The sequence below is a fragment of the Ursus maritimus genome, unplaced genomic scaffold (assembly GCF_017311325.1).
Source record: "Ursus maritimus isolate PB19 unplaced genomic scaffold, ASM1731132v1 scaffold_23, whole genome shotgun sequence".
In the NCBI taxonomy this organism is placed as follows: Eukaryota; Metazoa; Chordata; class Mammalia; order Carnivora; family Ursidae; genus Ursus; species Ursus maritimus.
Window position 1 is genome coordinate 20,977,141 of NW_024424786.1, and position 14,251 is coordinate 20,991,391.

The following is a 14,251-nucleotide window of genomic DNA, read 5'->3' on the forward strand; positions in this document are numbered from 1 at the left end:
CTGGCTCTTCGGCCACTCCGAATCTGGGACAGGAAGGCTATGTCAGGCTTGATCTGTCCCCAGATTCTCTTCAGGGTCATGGATAGTCTTACAAGTCTCACCACTAGGGATGGCTTTCCTTTTCTAGACATTTCCAATAAATAGGCTGAGATAGGTGATTGTTTTCTATTTTATTTTAGAATTTCCTATGATCTTTCCTTTTATTACTGGTGTAGTCCCTCACTTGGATATATCTCTGTGTTCTCAGACAGGAATGGGAGAGGTCCAGAGCTTTTAGTCCTTGAATGCAATACCCCTCCAATATTGCCCGGAGTTCATGGAATAGGACGTATTTTCTCCCGTTTGAAATAATGGCGCAATGCCATTAAGCTGAGAGTTTAAGATGCAATTTTTCCTACAATTGTAAATCTTTTGTGTCTCCTGAGGGCTGCCTTTAAATTAGCACTGGGTGAAAATAAAATGGTGCAAGAGACTTCTTCATATCCATATTTTGTAGATTCTAAGCCTGGCAGAATGGATTTCTCCAGCAGAACCTCTCAAAGTTTTATATTGAGACCATGATCCCAAGAACTTGTTCCATAGCCAATGTTCATTCAATACTGGTACAGCAGAGGAGTGGGAGAAAGGAATCTCTGACTTCTCTAGAAATGTCAAGGGTACTTAAGAATAAGAATAATGTGGTCCGTTTAGCTTATGTAATAGGTATGCCTTTCTATAAATCACTTCTGTTGAGTTTTCGAAGAATAGCTCATTGTTCATGCATGTACAGTGACCATTGTTATTTCTGATTTGTCACAGCACACCCTTCCTCTCATTTTTGTATATTTATTGTTGGACCAGTAGTAACAAGGAAAGCATGATATATATATTGCCCAGTTGAAAGCACTTATTGGAAAATACCAAAAAGCTACTATTAAAAAGCTAAAGGAAACAGACTCAGAAGTCTCTGATTTGAAGGGAATGGAAGTCTGGGGGAGGGGGTGGCTGGGCAGAGCTGTGATGATCTGGCTGTCTGGGTTATTTAGAACCACAAGGTTACAAGTTTGTGAAGTGACTGAAACCTTATACTCAATTTTTCTAAAAAAAAAAAAAAATCACATGGACTTGTACCACTTAAGGGTCTTCTTTGGGAGAAAGTTTGATTTTCTATAGTAAAGGTGTGGTCTACATAGCTCAAACTAAGTAAGATATCTTGAGGTGTTAGTTCTTCAAAAGCTGAGAACTATCCTGGACTAGCAGCTAAAGAGAGAAGAGTGAACACACTCATAGCCATTCTCTCATGCAGGCCTCTGAAAAGACAATAAAGAGCTATTCCAAAAAAGGGTAAACCAGGGGGATCAAAGAGAAAGGAAGAAGAGACAATAGGAACAAAACTTTGAAGCTGGAGAGTGACTGTTCATTGGTAATGGAGCGAATCTGTAAAAACTGAGTCCTAAGCCAGGAGTGGGGAAGTTGAGACAAGTCAATCACATGTGTGAAGCAGAACCCCACCAAAGGCTCAGAAATTGATTGGCAGGATTAGCTACCTCTGGAATGTGCTGGAGAAGATGGGGATAAAATTAGGATGATGGCTTTGAAGACTATTTAAGATGCAGTTAGAACCCCGTATCTCCCTCTTCACTCCAAGTAGCTGAGTGACTGTTCTTTCCCAATCCCAACCAATGACCAGAAGTCCATTCTCTGAAGAGGGCAAAACAGAGAGCCTCTGAGGGGCAGTAAGGCATATCCTGTTGACATTAGAAATACCATACCGAGAAGTGAAAACATACATAAGGAATGTTGAGACTCCCTTGCCTTCCCCCAGCTTGGCTTCCAGAATGCCAGCAGCCAAGCATGTATCCATCAGACAGAAGTTCAGTCTTTCTGGGGAATCTGATAAAGCTGAGAGAAAACTCTGAAGATACATGAGAGTTCCTGCAAGGAAATGGCCCAGCAAAGCAAGCCGCAGTGAAGATCGCATCTCAAGCCCCACCAGGCGCACAGGGCTCTTAGCTTCCTGTGGCCGCCTCTTACACATCAGAAGTGGAGATGATTCACAGAGAAGAAAACTTTAAAAAACATCATTAATAACCTCCTTAAGATAAGAGGAGATCATATATCAATGAAACAAGAGCACAATGCTAACATAAAAAGGAACATTGAGGGAACACCTACAAAAATGGAGCCTTTAACATTTAAATTCAAGGGGTGCCTGAGTGGCTCAGTCAGTTAAGCGTCTATCTTCAGGGTCCTGGAATTGAGGCCCAGGTCAGGCTCCCTGCTCAGAGGGGAGTCTGCTTCTTCCTCTCCCTCCCTCCTTCTCGCCCTCCCTCCCTCCCTCCCTATGCTCTCTCTCAAATAAATAAATAAATAAAATCTTAAAAAAAAAAATAAAAATAAAATAAAATTTAAACTCAAAAGCATAAATTAAAAAATAAACCCAGTAGAAGGTTTGGAAAATAATGCTGAAGAAATACCCCAGAAAAGAGAGAAAAGACAAAACAAAGGAAACAGAGGAGAAAAGATAAAAGTAGGAAACCATTCTAGGAAATCTAACATACAAATAATAGGAGTTGCGGAAAGAGAAAACAGAAAGTGAAGAGGAAGGATTCATTCAAGAATAAATCAAGAAGGTCTCCCAGAACTGAAGAACACGAATAGCTAGACTAAAAGGACCAAGCGAGTGCTTGGCACAATGGGTGAAAACAGACCCATACTAAAGCACACCATCTAAAAAATTCATCACAATCAAGGCAAAGAGATTATTTGATAGGCCTCTGAAGAGGGAAGATTGATAATACAGAGGATTAAGAATCAGAATAGAATCAGACTTCTCAAGAGCCACATAGAGGACCATGAAACAGTGGCCTCAAAACTCTGAGAGAAATATTTCCCAGCTAGAGCTCAAATTTAGCTAAACCACAAAGTAAGAGAAAGGGTAGCATGAAGGCGTTTCAAATATGCATTATCTCCAAATCTATCCACCCATTTTCAGGCAACTCCCACAGGATGGACTCCATCAAAACAAGGGAGTTACTGAAAAAGAGAAAGGCCTGGGATTCAGACAGCAAAGTAAAGGGAATTCCTACAATGATGAAAAGGGGAGATCCCAAGATGGCAGCTGCACAGCGCTAGGGACCAATCCATCCAAACTGAAGTACTGACAATAAATGAATTGACCTCTAATTAAGAAGAAAATTACATTTTTGGTTCTAGCAGTTAGCTGTTAATTGTTAATGGTGCATTAAAAACCACTCCCAAAATGCAATAACTTAAAACAACAAACATTTATTATTTCTCGGGAGTCTGCCCACGGACTGGGTGCTGCTGCTGATCCGGGCAGAGTTCAGACAACAGGTCAACTAGAATCTATGATGGCTTCATCTGGCATGGATGGGAAGATGGCGGAGTGGTCTCTTCCTATGTGTCCCTCCCATCCCCCCAGCTGCCTGATCTGGCCTTGGCAGGGGTCCAAGTGATGGTAGATGCCCACAAGGCTCCTTGAGGCCTAGACCCGGAACTGGCTCTACATCATTCCACCATTTACTACTGACCAGACAGATCGCAAGGGCAGCCCAGACTTGAAGGATGGGAAACTGATTCTACCCCTGAATGGGAGGAGCTGCAAAGTCATGTTGCAAGAAGTGTGGTTACAGGGAGGCCAATGACTGGGGTCCTTAGCGTAATCGATCTATGACTGATATGTTGAAAGATTCTTGTCCTTGAGGGCACCTCTCACGTTTATGCGTAAGTACGCACACCATTTTGGCCATGTTCGCAAGAGCATTAATTTAGAAAACCATAAACAGCTTCATAAATGCCACATTTATTGGAAAAGGAAGGAGCAGGGTCTTGTGTGAATCTACGTCCGGAGATTGTCTGATACAGCAGAGAGATCACGAGCTTCAGAATCGGACAAACCTGGGTTTTAAGACTGATTCTATCACCTAACTGTGCACTCCTGTTCTTAAATACTTCAAGTCTTAGTTTTCTTATCTGTAAAAGAAGGACAATGAAAATTCCATGGGGCCACTCTGAGGATTAAGTGAGGTAATAGTACCTGGTAGGGTCTGGCATACATCAGGTCCTCGAAAATACTAATTCCTAGGTGAATATCAATTCCTTATGCACAGAGTAGGCCCTTAACTTCTCTCTTCACCATCCCCAATTGTTTCCAGAATTCGAATCAGCTTTTAAGCTATCAACTTAGGACGCCTGTTTCCAGACTATTTTGGACTCCAAGGCTCTTTGATTTTCACAGAAAGGTTTTTTGCTTCGAAAGCCAGACTAAAGAGCAAGAAGTCCAAGAAGCAGATTCGCTGGCCTCCCTTGATGAAATCTTGGCCATTCAAGCTGTGGCTGAGGATTAACCAAAGGGGCGGCTCCACCCATGGCTTTGACCAAGATTTCCAGAAAGTTGCCTCACCACGCCCCTCCCCAGGCCGAGCCCCTTCTCCTCCCAGTGCCACCCCTTTACCTTGTCCAGGTGTCATCGACACAGGTCTTACTCGGCCACTTGATTAATTGGCCCATGGGCCCGTCTTTTCCACAAGACAGCAAGCTTGAGGGCAGGATCTGGCTCTGGATCTCTAGGACACAGCCGAAGGCCAAGCTCAATAATGGCCTCCACAGTTACCCTCTACAAAGTGCTCACAGATTCCTGGATTTACACGCTTTTGAGTGGTTCCTATAACCCGTGAAGGAGAATTCGTGTCCTGTTTTTATTAGGTGAGGCACCTGGGGATGCAGAGAAGTTAATTATTGTCCCTAAGATACACATGTAGAAAGTGGTAGACCCTGGAATGGAGCTCAGCCCTGCCCAGAGCCTCTGACGTCACATGCTTTGTTGCCTGTAGTCAGAAGTTTGGTAAATTGAGCTTGTCAAAGCGAAGAGGTCATCTCCAAATGCTGTAAACCAGGTCAGCATGCCCTCATTCTCTGGGCCTGGTGGGACTGAAGGAGGCTTCCAGAAACCACAGGAAGGGCTTGGGAATGAGTAGGTGAAAGTACACTCACCATTTAGGCCATACTGGTGATAGAATTAATTTAAGAAACTGTAAACAACCTCACAGATCGGCATCTATGTTTATTGGAAAGGGAAGAAGCAGGTCCTGGGTCAGTATGACTTTTGCCAGGCTGCCCGGGCAGAGGGTCAGGGGAGCAGGAAGTCTGGCTGAGCCATCCTTCTTTCTCGGTAACTAGCACCCCAGCCTCCAGCCCCACTCCTTGCCTGTGTTGACATCTGGTCTTCAACACCGGTAGTCTGCCCGTCAGGGCTCCCCATAACCCACCCCCTCAACCCACCCTCTCAGGCTTCCAGACTGTTTGCCTCATCGTGTGATGACTACTGTTTTCCACAAGTCTAGTCCAAACCACTTCCTCTTTCCTCACTCCCTACAGAGGAATGGCAAAGCACCTCAGGAAAGGCAGCTAAAGTGTAGTTAGAAAATGGCCGTCTTTAAAAGAAAACTCTGAGTACAAATCTAACCCTATCCCTTACTCCCTCTATGACCTTACGTACGTTTTTGAATGGCTCTGGGCCTTGGTTTCCTCAGCTGTAAAATGGGAACTGTCATTACTACCAGAAAGACGGATGAGCGATTAAATGAGATAATGTATGTAAACTGCATAGAATAGAGTAGATGGACACAGGATTTTTCCCCTCCTTCCCTCCATCTTCAACATTTTTCTCATGGGAACACATAGTAGGGACCTTGGTAGAATACGAACCATGGTGTGGGGGAAGTCAGGGGTATTCTAAGAGTTTCTGAGTCCCTCCTGCCCTTCCAAGAATTAGGGTCCTAAAAACCCTCCCGCTCTGAGAGTCCCAAATACCCATTAGAAAGGAAAAGAGGTTCTGCCTCCTCTTTTCTGAGGAAGGGTAGAGTGTTATCATCGCCATTACTACACGAAGACCCTTCCAGAGAGCGGCTTCAGGGTAGCTCTTAGATGAGGAGAGGGAGGAGAGGGGTTGGAATTCTAGGGGCCCCACTCCCGAGAGCCAGGCCCACACTCTGGGAACCCTTCCATGGAGAAGTGGAGAGACAGGTTTTCAGCGGTGAAGGCTTACGGGCAATTCGAACTTCAGACGAGGTTACTAGAGTTCAAAAAGAACTGTACCTTTTCTTTTCTCCTTCTCTAAGGATTCTTTAAATCTCGTTGAGAAATGAAAAAAGAAATGTCAGGAAAAGCTGTTGGAAGGATAAAGATAGAATTAAGAGGAATGCAAAGAAGAGCAAGACTTGAAGAAAAGTAGTGAAAGCAAGTTAGGACTTCTTTACTGAGGCCTTTCTGTATATGGCAGACATAGAAATCCTAAGAGCTATGAAGTCAGCCCCAGTGAGTCCCAATAAGGACAGCGTCTCTCCTCTAATTCCCAGTGAGGCTGGCTGGCTGTACTTTCAGGGCAGGTTGGGTTGGCCACACTTGGCCACTCTGCTCTTCCGCACTCTGAAGCCAACCTCGCTGGGTGCTGGGAGCCAGCACCTGCCGCACCAAAGGGTCTGGCCTGGGGGGTGGGGGGTGGGCAGAGTCATTGGCAATGCTGGGCTCTGTCTTAGGGCAGCACCAGGCTGGGACATCTGTCCACTCCCTGACCCTCTGTTGTAGATCACTTTCTTCTTTGGCAAAATTTTGAGCTTTGTGTAAAACCCAATCGAGAAAAGTCCTACATGTTCATCTGGAAGCCAAGAATGGGATCGACGGGAATTTTCCCTTCTAGGTTCAGGTCCTTTGAGAAATTGTTACTTTCCCTTTTTAAGCAGCTTGTTGGCCTTCTCTGGCCTGTTGATAATGCACCCCCTAGTGGACGTTCCAGAACATTCCCCCGTCCATAGGGGAAATTGGGTCCTGCCACCTGACTTCAGTCCTTGACTCCTCAACGTAAAAGCAGCAAGAAGAGGGTGAAGGTGGATGTCCTGGCACTGAAGTCTTAGTGTAGAGTGGGAGGGGAGCTGGGTTGCCTTTATGGTGGGACAAAGGATCAGGGTACAACTGATGGTCCACATTTTCTTTTTAATCAATACATTGTGTTTTGAAAAGGATTCAAAGATCGTAAAGAGAAGGAAATGTTAATTAGTTGCCATTTCATCATAATACCAAATACCTCCTATGTGCTGAGCGCCGTGCTGTGTGCTGGGCTATATATCCTTCTCTGAGAATACACAGACAAGCGACGAGAGTTCCTTCTACCATGGGGGTGTAGAGGAAGGTATCTGCCTGCGATGGCTGACACTGATGGGGTGTTCGTTATCGTCCAGACGCTGTTTAAAACCCGCTGTGCACAGTAACCCAATTAAGTGATTTAACCTCTCTGTGGTTAACTAGATCGTAGGACATAGCCTATAGAGTTATCAAAACGAAATGAATCACTATCTTGGGTTGTAGAGCAGTGTCTGGCACAGAGCACTACAGAAGCATGTGCTGCCATCGGAAAACGAAAATAAGACTCAGGACAGGGCCGCCTGGGTGGCTCGGTCGTTAAGCATCTGCCTTTGGCCCAGGGCATGATCCCAGAGTCCTGGGATCAAGCCCCGCATCGGGCTCCCTGCTCTTCTGGGAGCCTGTTTCTCCCTCTCCCAATCCCCCTGCTTGTGTTCCCTCTCTCGCTGGCTGTCTCTCTCTGTCAAATAAATAAATAAAATCTTAAAAAAAAAAAAAAGACTCAGGAGAACCATAGGGAATAAAGTACTTTACTACCTTTATTTTACAGATGGGGAAACTGAGGCACAGGGCGTATAGTCACTCAGTATGTGGCAGAGACAGGATGCCAACATGAATGGCATAGAGCCAGGGCTGCTCTCTGAACCCCTACACCAGCTTCTCTTCCAACATACCGATCCTTCTAATGGGAATGATTTTCATGACAGCTCCTGAGGGGGCTGGTATCAGAGTCGATGAGCTGTTAAATGAGTCTCAAAATTATCTGGGGCTTTAAAACAGTTTGTGCCCATTAGTTGGTTCTAAATGCATCACATATTAAGATGTCTGCTGTTTGGGGAAAAGTTCAATTCTGTACCAAATTTTGGCTCGATTTAATTTGGAATTATTCCTTTGGCTAAATGGATTTGCTAAAAGAATCTAGGGCTACTCAAAGAAGAGATTGGCTCATTTGGTGTTTTTTATTTTTCCTTAAGAAGAATTTAACATTAAAAATACAAAAAGTGGGTGCCTGGGTGCCTCCGTCGGTTGATTTCGGCTCAGGTCGTGATCTCAGGGTCCTGGGATCGAGCCCCACGTCAGGTTCCAAGCTCGACTGGGAGTCTGCTTGAGATTCTCTTTCTTCCTCTCCCTCTGCCCCTCCCCCATTTGAGCTCTCTCTCTCTAAGATAAATAAACAAATCTTTTAAAAAATACAAAATGAATGATCTACTCCATTTCTAGATCAAGGTAAATAGACAACCAAACATCTGTTTTCTGCAAAATTCTTTATTCCCAGAAGTTTTAAGCTAGAAATGTTTTCTCTTCCAAAAAGTATCCTCTAAGTTTGGTAACCAGCTACACAAATGAGTTACATTTCAGATCATATCAGTCTGACTGGAAAAACTGATTTCCTCCCGGTTCTGGAATTTAGGGAAACATGATTTGAATAAAATGTTCTTTGGTGTCCAGTAAGAGTAAGGTGTCTGGTGAATTCCTTTAGCCGTAAGGCAGGTGCAAACGCTCTTCAGTAATATGAAGTCCAGGGTATTCATTCTGCTAGGAGAACTGTCAAGACGCGTGGAGAAAATGGTATTTGTTATTTAGGTCAAGACAGGAGTTTCTGAAGAAAATTAGTCCTGGAAGTGATGAGCTCTGTTTGATTTTAGGTAATCGAGGGGAAACCCAGCCACCACCCAGGGTGGCAATCTCTCACCAAGTTTTTCCTCCCACCTCTCCAGTTCTCAGAGACAAGGGCTCACTTCTGGGGAATCCAGAAGATACAGAAGCAGAACCCATCATTCTCTGCAGCACAACTGCGACTTGCAGGAGGAGAAAAGCAACTGACATCCAACAGGGAAGGCTGGAAACGCTGAGGGAAGTAGAAAGAGCCGAAACGGACAGAGATTTGATTATTTCTGTGGGCAGGGCTGGCGGGGAGCAGGAGAAAGGAGTGTGAGGATATCAGAAATAGATGGGGTTCGTGGAGGAGAGATAAGGAACAGGAATGAAAAGAAGATAAAGAGGAAATCTTAGAAAGGTGCATCTCACATTGCCCACCCCAGAAGGAAACCTCTCCCTCTCTCTCTCTCTCTCTCTCACACACACACACACACAACAGTCTTGTATGGTTTGGGGATAAGAAGGTAGATCAATTCTACTCCTGAAATCAATATTACGCTATATGTGAACTAACTAGAATTTAAATAAAATTCGAAACAAGAGAAAAGGAAGGTAGACCAAGTCCGCAAGATCTCGTCTCCCTCTCCGCACTCCGTTCTGACAATTGCATAAGACACTCAAACAGCCAGCAGCTGGATGTATAACCTTCATAACAAGCGCCGTGTTTCCTGCGGTGTCCTCTGCCCCTGCAAGACTGCCCTGGCGCACAGTAGGTGCGCAGCGATAGACGCTGAATAAGCGCACACAGGAATCATAGAAAGAGGCGCGTCTTACGACAGACAACGAGGAACCTGACTCACTGGTTATATTTTGGAGGCTTTTCCAGAGTATCTGAACGAGGAAATGAGGTCTGGTCACTTCCAACCCACGTCATAACCTAGCATTGAGCTGGGAATTGTTCCCCAGACCAGCAGCCGAAGAGGTAGCAGAACGTCACCCAGGTGTCGCAGCCAAGATGGCCAGCTAGTGGGGCGATGGTGGCAGTAGCGCGTCTTACACGATGGCCTATCTGAGCAGGGGGTGTATGCGAGGCAGCTTAATGCAGGCTCGGCACTGCCCGCTGGAAGGGGTGCGGCATGCACGATTGCTCCCTTCGAGAATGGATCTTCCACCCCAGACTTTCGGTTTAAGTCAACAGACTGAATCTACTCATGTATGGATTTTCCTTCCTGAGACTCGCTCCGAGGAGAGCAAATGTATCAAGAGTATGGACCTACATGGGGCGCCTGGGTGGCACAGCGGTTAGGCGTCTGCCTTCGGCTCAGGGAGTGATCCCGGCGTTATGGGATCGAGCCCCACGTCAGGCTCCTCCGCTGGGAGCCTGCTTCTTCCTCTCCCACTCCCCCTGCTTGTGTTCCCTCTCTCGCTGGCTGTCTCTATCTCTGTCGAATAAATAAATAAAATCTTAAAAAAAAAAAAAGAGTATGGACCTACAAATAGGAAAAGCATGGAAGAAGAAAGCACATTAACAGAAAAAGAGATTTCAACAGCGTTGGGAAGACAGAACGTAAATGGTAGAAGGATTCCTGGTTCCAAGCTGTAGGCCAGCGAGCCCCTCTGGGAGGAGCTCCCGCAGAACCGTCGCCCACAGAGGACGCCTGGGTCCTGACTCAGCCAGTGCACAGAGCGGCGCTGCGGAGCCCAAAAGCCTGACTCGGCTTGAGCTAGACAAGCGTGGTCCGAAGGACCCTCAGGGCTTTGAATCTGGCGCGCGTGACACACAGACAAGTGAGAAGTGGAGACAGGTTCACAGCCATGGGCACGTGGCAGCTGTGGCCAGTGACAGAGCTGGTAAGTGGAAGCCGTGGTGGCAGCATCCTTGCAAAACTAATCCACCTCCCAGCCTCCAAGAGAGAAATAGAGGCGGGGCATCTTTCCCTTCCTGATTACTAACAGCTGAATAGACGTTCTCCTGAGGGCATCTTAGTCAACATATTTGGGCCTCAGTTTCTTCATCTGTGAAATGGGGTCCATGCATCACACTAAGCAGCGGGAGCATTTCCCCACAGCAAGACTCCGGCTGGACCAAGGAAAGTCCATCTTCCTGACTCATCTCTTCAGAGAACAGCTAGAGACCCATTCCATGGAGGCAGAAACAATTTATCAGTTTGGGTTATTTTTTTCCATCATTTAGCTTTCAGTAACATAGCTGTTTAGGAAAAAACCCTCACCCCTAATTTGAAATTGGTGCAGAAAAGAATAATTTCTAAACTCTCCAAGCCTCGATCTTAGAAAAATGATACTCTTACATTGAATCAGCCGAGACTCCTTTGATCTGTGCTGTTTTCCTCCAGCCAGCCTTCAGAAGCCTCTCTGGTGACTGAGTTTCCTTTTCTCGGGACTGGCAAACATGTATCATTTCCATAGGCATCATCGGGTAGTTACTGGCTCGTAAGGAGTGTTTAATTTTACTTCCAAATGAGGCTGCCACAAAGAGTACGCATCTAAGCCGAAACCCCAGAGTAGGAGATACGTTTCCCTAATATATCAGGTGATCGTAGTACAACTGCACATTCTCCGTGGCCCCAAAGAACAAAGGTGGTTGCTCGTTCATGCTACGTGCCCATCATGGGTCCTGACAGGCTCCGTCATCACCGAAACTCAGAGACCCTGAGTGGTCAGGACGCAGTCGCCGTCTCAAATATTTTCATTACCTTGAGATTCTAGAAATGTGAACATTTGTAGAGCTGGAAGAGACAACTCCTTCTCAACCCCAAACAATAAAAGATAAAATAGACACGTGTTAGGCACTAACTCAGTCTCAGAAGCACAATCAATTTGAGTACATGGTCATCCTATCTATTACTAAAACCTCTGCAGGAGCTAATGTGGCATCCAGCATATTCTTTCTTTCTAAAACATGGCTCAGAGAAAAAGAAATCGAAGGATATGGCTCTCTGCCTCAAGCCTGATTGGCTCAAGGTCCCCACAATTACGAGAAAGGGATGTGTTTCTAGAAGGACTGAGGGTGTGGCTATTGGCTGAGGCTGAGTAGAATCAAACTTAAAAAGCCGGTGAAGATTTTAAAAGTCATGGTGCCCAAGAAACTGTGGACCTCAAGTAAAAAACTCTGTACCTGGTGAAGAATTAAAAGGAGTCCCGAACCCTAACTTCCCATGAGCAGAAAGCAGAGGCTGTTGCTGCGCGAGAGATTATTCCTATATGCTCTCTTCACAGGCAGCAACAGGTGTAACGGAGAAGGAGGGGCTTCCGAGGAGGTGGAATGAAAGGTCATGGGGGGAAAGTGGACTGGGAAGCCCTCCCCGGGAGCCAGATTGGGACCTAATCAAAAAATTTCCCTTATTCGAAGTCAAGGGGGCCCTCTAATGTCTGTCTACCAGGATTTCTGAAATGCTATGGCTCAGCGACTCAAGCCTTCCATTTGTCCCCTTTCCAGATGGGAGTAAGTTTGGTGATTAAACTGTCCCTATTCTGCCATTGGAGCATGTGTGTGTGAGGGGTGGAGGGGAGTGGTGGGGAGGGGATGCAGAGAACTTGCATTTTGTTTTCACCAATTTCTGGGCCAACCGGAGCCACATCTGGACTATATATAGAAACTTCCATGAGGCACTCTGAGATCCTGGACTTTGAGTTTGATGCCATGAATGAATGAGACTTTGTTTAGCCCCCTTGGGGAGGAGGTCTGAGTACATTTTGCATTCGTAAAACAGAGTGCACCAAATATCGGGTGACCAGAGAAGTGGACTATGGTAATTTATTGGCATACGTGTTTCTGGATCGCCTCCATCCTGAGAATGGAGGTGGGATTGCATTTCATTCTGTCTTGAAGCTGCATGGGACCATGTGGCCGGTTCTGGCCAATGAGCTGTGAGCTGAGGTGACATCGAACTGCTTGTGTGAGGACCTCCCTAGAGCCCTCTTTCCCTCTGGCATGGCAACAAACCTGTTTAAGGTCGTAGCTGGCTTATCATCTAGGGTTCCTGGGGAAGTACAAGGAGAATGACCTCTGCAGACCCATAGTAGAACTACGCTATGAGCCAGTGCTAAGCTCACCTTGCTGAAACCACTGCACCACAACTCGTCCTGACCAATACAATTCAGAATGGCAGACGGAAGGCAAACAGGAATCCCTCCCTCTTCCCGGTTTCTTTGCAGTCATTGATAATCAACGGTGATTCTTTCCTAGTGACCACAAATAGCGCCCAAGAGTCTCCCTCACTCTCGGTTGATCTGCATTGACACTCAGGATGACACATTGTCCTGATGACTTTAGCAAATGCTTTAAGGAAGAGAATACTCTGTTCTTTTTTTTTTTTTAAGATTTTATTTTTATTTATTTGACACAGAGACAGCCAGTGAGAGAGAGACAAGCAGGGGGAGTGGGAGAGGAAGAAGCAGGCCCCCAGTGGAGGAGCCCGATGTGGGGCTCGATCCCAGAATGCCGGGATCACGCCCTGAGCCGAAGGCAGACGCTTAACGACCGAGCCACCCAGGCGCCCCGAGAATACTCTGTTCTGACCAGCTGGGCCAGCTCTTACAGGTGCACCTTGGGGTGCCGGGCATCCTTGGAGATCTCCTCTTTACCAAATGTATGTTTCAGGACTCCAGAGGGCAACTAAGTAGGTGACGCAGGACCCCGTGGGATGACAAGCATGACCAGTTTCGTTGGAATGCATAATTGGGCCTCAAGTTTAGACATCAAGGAGTATTACGCTAAGCATAGAGGTTCAAATACCATAAAACATTGATAACACAGTTAATAGACTCTGTTGGGTTATTTGGGGAAACAGAGCCAGTATAATGGAAGGCATTGAAACTAGAAAGACCTCCAGGACAGCTTTTTCGTTAGTGTGTGTTTCTGAACATCAATTGCATTATCTGTAAAATTAGAGGGGGGATGTCGGTAACACCTACCTCACAGAATTGTTATGAGAACGATACGCGCTAAGGTACCCAAGAGCCTGCCACACGGTAGGCATGTGTGGGATGAAAGCTTTAGCTGATGTTGTTGGTTCTCTGCTCAGATCCCCCTCTCAGGCTGGTGCATCCATCCCCTAACTGCTGTGCTGACAACTAACAACTTGCAGCTGCTCCCCCGCTCCAGAGAATGATTCTCAGCAGATGGGGGCTGCCTTAACCTGGAGCCACTTCTCCCCTCCCACAAGTAGCCCACAGCCAATGACTGACAGATATGGGTGCTCAAAGACAGGTCTCCTTTCTTCAAGGACAACTCGGACTTTCCATGAGACTATCTTCTTGCTCAGCTCTTTCTTGTTTCTTGTTTCCCTCAATTCTTTAAAAGGCTTTGTGAAAAGTACTCCCTCAAAAAAATCATGTGAATTTGAATCCTGTCTCAGGTTCTGCTTCTAGGGATCCCACCTAACACAATAGCTCTATATTAATCATAAATAGCAGGCTCCTAAGATGTGGTCATGCCTACACAAATGAAATGTGTAGAGGGGCACCATTTTGAGATGATTCTAGCATGGTG